The sequence below is a fragment of the Urocampus carinirostris genome, chromosome 7 (genome assembly GCF_059441175.1).
Source record: "Urocampus carinirostris isolate Australia breed hairy pipefish chromosome 7, RoL_Ucar_1.0, whole genome shotgun sequence".
Taxonomy (NCBI): Eukaryota; Metazoa; Chordata; class Actinopteri; order Syngnathiformes; family Syngnathidae; genus Urocampus; species Urocampus carinirostris.
Window position 1 is genome coordinate 9251055 of NC_142355.1, and position 11393 is coordinate 9262447.

The 11393-nt window shown below is 41.2% G+C and overlaps 1 long non-coding RNA gene across 1 annotated transcript; it reads left to right on the plus strand.

The window, feature by feature from the left end:
* The first annotated feature begins 1513 nt into the window (after positions 1-1513).
* LOC148362260 (uncharacterized) lies at positions 1514-1866 on the plus strand. Its single transcript, XR_015851003.1, has 2 exons — positions 1514-1632; positions 1744-1866. It is a non-coding gene; the product is annotated as an uncharacterized LOC148362260 (long non-coding RNA).
* The last annotated feature ends 9527 nt before the right edge of the window (positions 1867-11393 follow it).

Consider the following 11393-nt stretch of genomic DNA (forward strand, 5'->3'; position numbering starts at 1 on the left):
GCAACCGATCTCGTCTGTCTCTGGCTTCCTGTCTTTCCACGCCAGACCGCTGCCTAACACGCATGACTCCCCATTTCCTGTAAAATAAAAAGCTTGTGTGAGAACGTCACACGTTTGGGTCCTCATCCTGTTCTGGTTCATGACTCCCCGATATTTCAAGATAAAATCTTGATTGGAATAGCCTTCATCAGCTCCTCACATTTTGATGAGAGAATGTGCATGAAGCATTTTTTAATCCGACAAGGCTTTTACATGAATTGAAGTGTTCATTTGGCTAAACCCTGAGAGAGTGCAAAATGGAGGAATGCTTTTGCACAACACAGCCAGTCTCTGAGTACACAAAAGAATTGAAGTTCAATGCTCCATTAGCTTATATTTTTTCAGTTAGCTTCTTTTAGATTGTTTGTTTGTTTTAGAACTGACAATAAAAGAAAAGAAAATACATAAGTGCCTCTGTAAGCAAAAATCGCAATCGTCGGAGGAGACTTGTTAAGGCATACAGAGCTAAAACATACATGAGACTGTCAGAGACGAGGGAAAGTTGTTAAATTAAAAATGATAGTGTCTTGACAGGCTGTAAGTGATGTTGTGGACGAATTTCAGGCCTCCTCTTTATAAAATCTTGATGATGGCGAATTCTGCAAATGTCACCTTGACTTTAAAAAAAAGCACAATGCTCATAGTTACATTACACTTCTGCACCTCTAAACCTTGCTAACTAATAAACAGGGTTGGGTAGGGTTACTTTAACTCGATTACTATCAATTACTTTTGGATTACTCCAATACCAAATATGCTAATAAAAGACAAAAGAAACTAAGTATGAATACAATTATGACTCACAACACGTGGTAAGCTTGCTCTCCTGGCTTTGATCTCTTTGATATCCGGCAAAACTAACATAAAATGCGACAGAAACAAAATGAAAATAAATCCAAACAGATTGCCAACATCATTTTTGCCGGTCCATGTATTCTGTTACTCCCCAAGCCTGCACAAAATTTAGTCATTTTATTCATATTTAGTTTCTTTTGTCTTTTATTAGCATATTTGGTATTGGAGTAATCCAAAAGTAATTGAAAGTAATCAAGTTAAAGTAACCCTACCCAACCCTGCTATAAAGTACAATGACCCCTTGCTAATATACGGTTCCCTTACTGCAGATTTGCCCTAATACGTTTGTGTATTTTTGTCTATAACCCATTAATTATATCCTATTTTACACAATATGGGTACGCTCAAATCCAGTATACAGTATACAATAATAAGACACAAGAAATAACAAATGCTGGCTCTATCCATCAATCTTGTATTCTGGTTTTGAGCTGTCAGGCTATAAACTACTGCTAGAGGTTCTTTGACTCTACACTTGGAAGTGTGTGCCTTTACACAATGGGTGGGGCGCTTTGGGTTTAAAACCTTTTGCAGGCCAGATCAGTTAAATAATGTCAACTCAAAATGTTTAGCTTTATTCCTGTCAAGATTGCCTAAGAAAAGTCACCTGGGGCAATCGTTTGGCGCGCTGGAGCGCACTTCCTGATTGGCTGACGTTCTCCACTTAAGCGGTCTGCGTCCAGAGATGGACGTCCGGGTATACTCTTTGTATCCCTGAGTGTTTCTCCAGACTACAAGGTACCCACGACTCCTCTTGCCTGATTCATGCCTGCCTTCCGGTTTTGACCTGTTTCCGTTCCACGTTTTGCGACCTACTCTCCCGTCCCGGGCATCGACTTACCCGCTCAGCTGTACTTTCTGTCCACCCGTCACGGAGCTGCCATTCCGCCCGAAGAGGCTGACGACCGACAAGCGTCGACGTCCCAAGCCAGCTCCAACAACTCTTTCAAATAAAAGCACTTTTGAAACTAACGCTATTGGATCCGAGATTCCATTCTGGTTCATGACAATTCCTGAGTATTATGCTTTATCATTTAGCTTACAACAGTGACATACCCTGCATATTATTATAATGGATGATCTTTTCTAAACAATGGGGAAAAGGATATTCATGTTATGCATTGAATTTGTTAACTGGTTTATTTTAACAGTTGAGTGAATGCAACTTTACTCCTTAACGAAGTGACCACGCTATACAAACTCAACACTGCCCTCTACTGCAGGGGTGTCCAAACTTTTCGGTGAATAGGCCAGATTTCTTAAGCCGACTATTCAGCCTGGCATTCTTTGAATAGTCTTAAATAAATTCACCCTCTGTGAAAGATTTGCATTGCTTGGCGATCAGCGCTGCGACTTCGCTATTCACCTTTGTAGAATTTTCATGTGACTTGCAGGGTCTCTTCAAAAAGCGCTGCTGTAGAGTTACAACAGCTTCCAGTTGCTTAACCTTTTCACAGCTTTCTATTCCAGTCAGCTCTGTTTAGTCAACATGTTTTGTCTGGCAGTGCCTCTTGATATTCTATATTTTGAAAAGAGCCAGAGTATCTTGGCAAATTAGGCAGGCGCGGCTGTTTCGGATTTCAGGGAAAAATACTTCAATTTCCACTTATCCTGGAAGTTGCCGCCCTTGCAGTCAACTTTCCTTTTTTTATTTAGTCACCTTGTTAAAAATGGGGTGGGCTAAAACTCAGACAAAGCCAATGGCAATGTGATCAAAAGACTACTGCCATTATCTGGTGAAATGGTGATTTATTTATTTTTTTCTTTGCTATAAATTTATTTCATACTGCGATTAACATTAGTGGCAGGACACATATTATCAATTTTATGACAGATGCGTGGGCCGGTCAAAATTGTGTTACCATTGTGGATTTAAAATCGAGAAATGAAAAGGTAAGTGTTGTCCCACTCTCGCCTCTCTTGAACATCTGCAACTGCCGCCTCACCTGCAAAGCCATCAGGATTGCAGATGAAATCCATCATACCCACTCATCTCACAGTCAGGGAAAAGTTTCAGAGCCAAAATCAGCAGGCTCAAGGACAGTTTTTACATCCATTTTAGCAAGATTCTTTTAACAAAATATCGTATAGTGTTTTTTTTTCAATTCAACATATTTTTCTTTAAACTGAATTTTAATCAACATCGTCCTTTTTTACATATGAGAAAATAGAAATAATAACAAAAACGAGTATAAAGAACGGGTACAATTTACCTGCAAATTAATGAGTCACTTTGATCTCTATAAGGGGAATTAGCATTTTAGCACAACATGCAACCTCCGGCAAAACTAACATAAAAGGCGACAGAAACAAAACGAAAATAAATCCAAACAGCTTGACAACATCAATCACATTACTGTGCATGTTGAGAGATTTGTCAGCTGCAGAGCACTAAAAGATCGTGTCTTACCGTTGACAGCACGCTGTTAGACTGCCAACAAACCCTGCCTTCCGGTCACAAGTCAAAAGCCAAAACCAAACCTTACCACATACCAGCAGGTGGCACTGTTCGACTCATCATTCCAGGACACTTACACAAAAACTATACAACATAATTCAGCAGGAATTTCAATAAAACAAAAGTTATTATTACATCTGTTACATATGCATACATTTTTTACCTCGATATTTGTTTTGTGTCTTCATTATTGCATTTTATTTCATTAATTGCAATACATCCGTCCTCAAATACAACCAAGGCTTGGCAGCAAACTGTTTGTATGATCCTCTTTATCAAATCAGATACGTTGAAGCAGGGAAACACAAGGGTCCCAGAACCTGCTCTATCATTATAAAAACGATTGACTGAGTGCATTCTAGTTCTCCATTGCTCCTTCTTACACACAAGTGCCCTCACATAAAAATGAGGGTAGGGAGCAGTTTTTTCCCACATGGTATGCTACTGTGTTTTCTTAGTTAAACACCGTGGGATTTTTGAACTCATCTGACTTTTTGTGGGCGTTTCTCAAACTGCTGAATTAGCTCATAAGAAGACTTTGATGTGGAGTGTTGGATAGAAAGATTAAAGCTGACTTTCACTTGATTTGCTCTCATCGTGTTAGCATTGGCTAAAACTTTAAATTACCTCAAACTTCAGGAGCATCCGGACCTAGACTATGCAGCAGCTTCCAACTTAATTTTAAGCACTTGAATTGTTATTGTATGTATTGAAAATACATTTAGAAACCTGTAACCATAACTTTTTATTACAGTTTCTAGAAATTCTTCCTATTAAACAAGTACTGATAGCACAAGCACTTTTTTGGATATTTGATAAATGAGACATATATATATATATATATATATATATATATATATATATATATATATATATATATATATATATATATATATATATATATATATATATATATATATATATATATATATATATTATACCACAGCCATATCTCCCTAGTGGGAGGTGGCTAGAGTCATTTCTGACTCTTTTTGGGAGATTGATTCAGAGGAGGGGATTCCCAACCCCCTCGCTCAAATAAATGAGACATAAATATCGCAAAGTGGCAGTTCCCTTAAAAAACACTTTTTCTTTTTACAAATTTCTATCGTTCTAATTCAAATACCTTAAAATAAAGATATGAATTGGACTGGTACTCATATATGTAAATTTACATCGATAGTAAAATCCAACTATTATAGCGTATAGTTTGGGATCCTTTCAGGAAACCCAACAAAATAATTTACCTCTCACTAAATTATTTATACAACCACAGTACCCCGATCCGATTACAAGAATGACATAGAGCAAGGAGCGATATGAAGATTACCTAGCAAAATTATTCGTGTTAATATCGATATGCTGAGTGTTTAAAGTAAATAGTAAAAAAGACAAGGATTTAAATGTCTGCACACTTAACCCCAGCAGGTTTGTGCAGGGAGGTTGAAGACCCAAAAGTAGAGCCCCCAAAATTTGTATGACAGGGAATCTAAAATTAGATGTGGCCGTAGCGATGTAATGCTAATAATTTTCATTTTATCATTGCCAAATATAACTAAACATTATACTATAACTTCAATAAAAACAGCAAATCGGTTCAATTGTGATTCTAATTCTTTTCAATGATCTTTAGTTTTTTAATGTCATGATTGCCGATTCAGTGCACCTGTGACTGCTCAATTGGCGCCAACAGCCCGGAGAGCTGATTGGCTAACGCACTCTTTTTAAACCCCTGGCTTTCAAGAGATCCCTGTCAGAGTGTTGCGTACCAATGCTCCCAGCTCAGCAAGCTCTCGCGTTCAGACACTTTTCCTGCCCTGTTTTTCTCTGACTGATACCCGTTGCCAACTTGTTTCCGGACCTGACTCTGCCCTGTTCTGTCTTCCCGATATCCGACCTGTTTTGCCCCGCTACCTGCCTGACACCTGTTGCCGACCTTGTTTCCGAACTTGATACCGCCCCTGCTCTCCCGTCCCGGCTAACGACTAGTATTCCTGCCAATCTACGACCATCCTCGCTCGACACAGAAGTGCCACTTCTGCGTTTACGACGATCCTCGGAGCTAGCCCTTCTCTCCCTCTTATCAATAAAACTGAGCAAACGGACGCTACGGGGTCCTGTCTCTGTTTCTGGCTAGTGACAAATAACAGTTATGCTCATTAGAAATATGTCAGTGTTCAGAAAGCTGTGGCAAAACCTACTCAATACATTGACTGGCTGATTGAGACAGGAAGCTTCATCGTAGCTTTCTCAGACATTTTGTACAGTTTCAGTCCTTATTTACATTTATTGATTATGTTGAGTATGTTTTGTCTATTGGTGAGCATGCAAAATCAATTGCAGCCTGGTGTTCCTGGAATAGGGATTACCTCATGTGAGACCCCTTGTCAAGATTTCTTAATTTTCCTCATGCTGGGGTCTTTTAGGTTTTTTTCACTCAATTTAGTTCCAGATAAGCGAGTGTTGTATTGTTGGCCTGTGCAGCAGTTTAAGAATCCCTCTGATAAAGGACTTTATACAAAAAAGAAGCTCACAATTTTGTTGTATGAAGTGGAGAAGTCTCGAGCTATGAATGTACAAAAAATGTGACTCAACTTAACTCAATAAGAAAGCCATGGCTTAAAAACGTAATGATCTTACTGGATCCCTGAAGTACTGTAAGTGAGTTCTGAATAATGGCAATACATCATGGCATTACACCTGTTTAGCCAACAAGACTCTTTTTTTTAATTGAGTAAAAAGTGACCCACACAAGGTGGAAATTACTTCAAATAGAAAACCAGATGGAATCACAACCAAGGTCGTACAAGAGGCTTTTGAACAGCTATACAATAACAAAACCAGTGACGGACCTGATAATTGCAGAACATCTCAAACATGCTGGCCTGAAGGTTTGGGGACCTGTTGGCCCTGTTTTAAGGCTTCATGTACCATGGGATAATACCTTAACAAGGTAGGGAAGACCATGTCTTCTAAAGAACTTAATTGCTGTGTACTAAGTCCTGTAGAAAATTGTTTTAAATTAAATATTGTTTTATTTAGATGTCACAGGCAACCAATTTACTTTTGAGGTTGGTCCCAATACTGATTTATGTATTAATGTTTTAAAGTCGGGGCACCACGGCGGCGCAGTGGTTAGCGTGTGTGCAGCACAGTTCTGAGGCCATGGGTTCAAATCCAGCTACCGGACTTCCTGTGCGGAGTTTGTATGTTCTCCCTGTGCCTGCGTGGGTGTCTTCCGGAACTCCGGTTTCCTCCCACATTCCAAAAACATGCATTTCAGGTGAATTGGCCAGTCCAAATTGTCCCTAGGGTGTGAATCAGCGAGCGAGTTGTCTGTCCCGATGTGCCCTCCGATTGGCTGGCAACCAGTTCAGGGTGTCCCCTGCCCACTGCCCGAAGATAGCTGGGATGGGCTCCAGCACCCCCGCGACTCAAGTATGCTGATGACCGGGCCTTTTTTCACCAAATAGCTGTTAAATATATGCGTCCAGTACGGTGTTCAAATTGAAATATGATGCAATGCAAAGAAAAGCAGATTTATCATTTGTAGAGAAACAGGCATCAGAAAATGTTTTCCCCACATTTCTTTTCTGCCGGGCAAAGAATTTCTGTCACCTCTAAAACTAAATATTGGTCTATTGACTGATGGTGATGGCATATGTTGTACTGACAATGTCATGATTACTCATTACACTCTCCTGTGCCCGCTCGTTTGGCGCCAGCTGCTGCTGGTTACCAGATTGGTTCCCCGTCCTACTTAAGCTAAGTCCTTTCACTTACCTGTTGTCAGTCTGTCAGCGAACCTCTGTTTTCACAAGGCAAGCATTTTTTACTCTGACTCCTTTCAGTCCCGTTTTGTCACCCGGTCTCCTCTCGTCCGTTCCTGATTTCCCCGTTTGTCTCCGGCTACGACCCGTTTTTTGACCGTGACCAAGTTTTGATCTCGCGCCCCGGCTAACGACCCGTGTTTCGACCACGACCACGTTCTGATCACCGTCTCGGCTAACGACCTGTTTTTACATCCGCTCCTGAATATCCACTTCCGCATTCGGATCACGTTCCGATCCCGCGAGGGACTTGCTTCCCGCGTCAAGTGAGCACCGGATCCCTGCCGCTGCTTTTGCTCTATATTTCAATAAACTTGTGAGGAACGTTACGCATCTGGGTCCTAGTTCTGTTCTGGTCGTGACAGACAATGTCGTATCAAATTTTTGCAACCCAACATGTTGGCCCCACAAATGGTATTGGTGCTCTGAAAATGTGGTGGTCAGGCTTTTTATGGCTTGTTCCCAATAGCGGCCTTGCAGCCATGTAAGGCGCTAACCTGCTTATTGGGGGTATTAGGGGTTCAGTGTCTTACCCAGGGACACTTCGACATGTAACACGGACGAGCCGGGATTCAAACTGGGATCCCTTGATCCCAAGACGAGCGCTCTATCTCCTGAGCTACTGCTGCCCCAGGATAGTTAAATATAAAATTATCAGTACCCAAAAGTTTAATGTTGCATATAATAAGTATTTGAGTATTTCACTCAGTAGGCCAAGGTGTTGCAGTGCAGATCAACTGTTTTGTGGAGTCTTTTAAATTTTATGCCCTCTTATGGAGTCCTATGTAACATTTCATATACTGTTTGGATGCCTGTCAGAACTGATTAGTTCAGTTATTGTCAAAGTTTTAGCGGTGGGAAATACCGCTCCTTGCAGTGGTATGATAACCTTTTTTTAGATTGAGTTCCAGTGAGCCGTGTGAGTTTCTTAACCTTTGGTGTTCCGTGAAGCTGAACTGAACTCATTTTTCGAATTAATCCTCTGCTTTTCATGTACAATTTATGGATTGTTTAAGTGCAAACTCTCTCAATAAAGTATTTTCCTAAAGCTCGTTCCAAGATCAATTCTTGTGTTCTGTTATTAAACCTTGGAATAAATTCACTGGCAAAAAGTGGAAAATATCCTCTGTTACTCATGTTATAGCCTAGTGTTTCCCTCAGCAACTAGTGCCTTTTGTCGTTTCATCAGTTTGATTGTATCTATGCTGCATTAAAGGAATGTGGCAGTCTGGAATTTTCCATCGCTGATTGACCCACTTCTGAAACCGAAACTCTCTAACTGTCACGAGGCGTGGTGGAAAAGAAAGGGGTGACCGGACCAGAACGGATGCAGGAGGCAGGAAGGGAGAACTCAATTGCGTAACGATCCAAAACCTTTTGTTCACAAAAAATAAAAGTTGTCCAAAACTCTGGGACGTGACAAAACAAACAGTTGATTCTTCCAACTCAACTAAACAGGACAAGGCATAACAGAAAGGACAAAGTTTTAAACTAAAACAGGACAAGGCATAACAGACCGGGAATGTGTAATGAGCCAGCGCCCCCCAAACCCAAAATCCAGCCTTAAATAGCAGACCAGCAATCAGCTGATCTGCTTCAGCTTGAGTTCGGGGGCGTGGCATACTGGTCGTCATGGCGACCGTGACACTAACGAATGTTGACAGAAAATACGGCCATTTCCAACAAAAATACAATAGTACTTTTTTTTAACTACAGTGGAACCTCGGTTCTCGACCATAATCCGTTCCAGAACCCTGTTTGAAAACCGATTTGTTCGATCACGGAAATCATTTTTCCTATTAAAAATAATGTAAATTGTTTTAATCCGTTCCAACACCCTGAATGTTTACCATGAATGTTTCACTTAAACATAAAGCTAACCCAGCCTAATCGTACGTTCGCGTTATCGTAATCTTCCGTACGAAAGATTACGCTAACATGAACGTGTACAAATAAAAAAATCAGGTCGTTTACAAGTCATTTAGCACCCGGGTCTCCACAACAAGTGGTGAGCGGTTCATTGGAAAGGGGGCTCCGTTCCAACACCCTGAAAGTTGGGCTCCGTTTCAACACCCACATAAAGCAACCCAGGCTAATCGTACGTTCGCGTTATCTTAATATTATGAATAGGAATTCTTACCTTTGTGGTGGTCAGCAGAAGGCGCTCGCACACCACCTTCATATTTGGCTATTATTTCCTTCTTAAATGCAATAGTTGTACGCACTACTTTTCTTTTTTCACCTGTAGCAACTTTGCTGCTTGCACTGACTTTCTTCGGAGGCATAATAAGGGGCTAAAACACCCGTACGCCGCTCAGCATCGCACCCTAGCGTGCGCACTCACGCATTACCGGCGTTCGAACTCCGTTTTTTTTGCCCGAACAGCGAAGCAAGAATTTCTCGAAATTTTTGGTCGGATTCCGATTTGTTCGAACTGAGAGGCGTTCGAAAACCGAGGTTCCACTGTATTCTTATTGCTTCAATCAAGTCGCTTTCATCAGACAGTTTTACTTTTAACACATATTTAATAAACCTTGATTATAATCGTATCATACGTTGATACACTTCTCGAGAGTTCTTCAGCAATCAGCTGACTTTCAGCAGCATTCTTAAGCTTTCAACATTCACATGCAATTTCTCTGGAATGCACCTAGTTTAGCTTGCAGTGCGGGTTACGGATATGATTGCAAATTGTGTTGTATTTCTTAAACTTATTTGAAATTACATACACTAAAGATCAAAATGAGAGAACAACTAACAAAAAATTGAATTATTTCCTAATATTCTTGGGCTGCACGGCGGCTGAGTGACTACCAGCCTTCCTCTGCAGAGTTTGCATGTTCTCCCTGTGCCTGCATGGGCTTCCCCCAGACACCTGGTTTCCCTCCACCTTCTAAAAACATGCGCAGCAAGTAGTTTTGGTCAATATTCTTTCAGCCTCCTCCACAGTTCAGTGATTGTGGTGGGTTTCTTCACCAGAACTGTCAAGAACCAGAATGGAGTCTCGGACCCAATTGCGTTCGTTTTAAAGGAATCTTAATTGGATCGAATTGACAGAGCTTGCTTAGGAAGCCGATGATTGTCGGTCGCTGGCCATCTTCTCCGTGCACAATAGCGTGCCGACTCCTCCCATGGGCGCGCCAACCAAGCCCCCTGGGCTCCACCATCTCGGAGAAGAGCGCCGCGATGTCTGGAACACTCAAAACAACACCGAGTGTTTCTACGTCATCAGGGCCTTGTTCTCAAAACAACGCCTGCCGTCCTCCGTCAGAGTCCTGTTATCAGATTTCTCTAGTCAAAATATTCTGCATTTGGAACAGTGTGACCTGTCATTGAACTAAAGCTCAGTCAGTGAATATCTTGCATCAAACTGAATAAATGTAACTTGTATTGAGTCCTATAAAATCCTTTATAGTCAAATGTATAAAATCCTTCACGCCTCATTATGACACGTTCTGTCTTAAACTCTTGCAATGTCAGTTCACAGAATTTTTTTCTGTCTATTTCCATTATCCACCAGTCATTGTTCTTCTTTGTCTACCTGCCTCTTTCTCTCTCTCTCTCTCTCTCTCTCTCTCTCTCTCTCTCTCTCTCTCTCTCTCTCTCTCTCTCTCTCTCTCTCTCTCTCTCTCTCTCTCTATCTCTCTCTCTCTTTTGAAGTAATGCACTAGATAAGTAAGTTCTGCTGCTGCGGTTTGTGGGCCAATTTTCAACCAATCAAAATGAGGGATGGCCTCAAAATGTTCTCATCAAACCCTTAACAAAATCTGTCTGTCACGAGACCGGACCAGATCGGAGGCAGGAGGCAGGAAGGGTGAACTCATTCGCGTTAACGATCAGTTAATTTTATTAAGGAAATAAAAGTCGTCCAACACTCAAAAAACAAAAACAGACTTACAGGCAAACAGGAACTCAGACTAGGAATATTCACAAAACAGGCTTTTACTCAGAACGGGCAAGTACAGGTTTCCTCAAGTCAAACAGAACAGAATAATGCAAAGTAATGCAATAAACCTGCCACCGGCAATCCCCAAAACCCGCCCTTAAGAAGCACACACGCATATTAGAAAATCTGCTACAGCCGGTGCCAAGGGGGCAGGGCCAGCCGGTCGCCACGGCGACCATGCTGGACATTACACTGTCAATGATGAAAAATTGTCGGTAACCACTGCAGACAGAAGATGTAAATATGTATACAGTCTTTTTTTAAC